Here is a 1,309-nt window from a genome sequence, read left to right as displayed (position 1 = left end):
CATTTTAAGCAGCTTCGAGCCTTGTCAGACTGTTCAGGTCTTTTTGTTTTACCTTGACCACCCCACCTCCAATGTATTCCAATGTATACATGATATAAATTGTGAAGTTTAGACGTCCCTCGCAAAGAATAGGCTATGAATTCTCCCATTCCATACGCACACTCGCGCACAGTCATACCCAAGACATATTCAGACCCATGTTCAGAAGGTTGTCCAACGATTTAGGCCTGGTATTGTCTGGCCTTTGTCGTCCGTAAAATTGATCAGTTCACAGTTCTCTGCATATTGTCATTACATCTTAAGTTTGTCCGAAATTGGTGTCATCTTGGCTTCAGTACCGTAAAGTTCTCACGAGAGCCCCCTCCCCTCCCACTTTTCCACTCCTTCCCAATTTAGTTTTCCACACCACCCTCTTGCAACGCCGGGGCACAGCTTAACGCTCGACACTCGAATGTCTGTGACGAGCGCCCGAGCGAGTTCAGGCTACCACACAGCGACACAGGAAGACAGCTGACTGGTAGTTAACCCTTTCACCCGCTTTCGCAAGGCCTTCTCTCCTGCCAACACGAAAGAGACCAGTCTTTATGAATTAAAATAAATCTTTGGGTTTTTTATATTTTCAAGTGGTTTTTACTTTGCTTCCCTGCATGCATTTATGCTCCACATAAGTATGCACAAGTGAATGAATCAAAAGAATAATCATTGATAGTCTGTCATCGTCGACTTCAGCTTTGCGTTAATGCATCTGTATTCTGTACCAAGAGGCAGAAGCAAATGCAAACGTGCAAGCAAAAACAGATAAAGAGTCATGTAATGTATCTATGTCAGAGAAAGGTTTCTACTCTCTGCGTTGTGAAGAGCTGAGAGATCTGTGTTCAGCCGCGGCATAGGCCTACGTACACTTTGTAGTTTCCGTCAAATTTCTCTCCACAAATCAATTTTGTCGCTCTCGTTTCTAGTCACTCCTTTGCCGGCACAATGTGAACCTAAGGGTTAAATCTGGTAGTCTCAGCACACTGCGACGAAAAGCCTAGCTTACGTACGTCAGTGGTTTAGTTTAGCCCACTACACACACACAGTGTTGCTTGCTGGAGGGGGAAATATTATTTTCAGGAGTGCCCTTAAAGTTGTTTCTGCTTCTCAATTGCTTGTCTAAAAAATATCTGATGTTTTCAGTGAACGCTTTTATAGCTGAACTCTTCATTAACAGGACCAAATCAAAATGAAGATAAAGGAAAAAGATTGTGCTCAATGAAAGAATTGACACTGTTGTGTTGCGCCAGCGGAGAAGTTCGGGTGGTCGGAGCCC

Source organism: Aplysia californica, unplaced genomic scaffold (genome assembly GCF_000002075.1).
Source record: "Aplysia californica isolate F4 #8 unplaced genomic scaffold, AplCal3.0 scaffold00060, whole genome shotgun sequence".
Taxonomy (NCBI): Eukaryota; Metazoa; Mollusca; class Gastropoda; order Aplysiida; family Aplysiidae; genus Aplysia; species Aplysia californica.
This window is presented reverse-complemented; position numbering follows the sequence as displayed.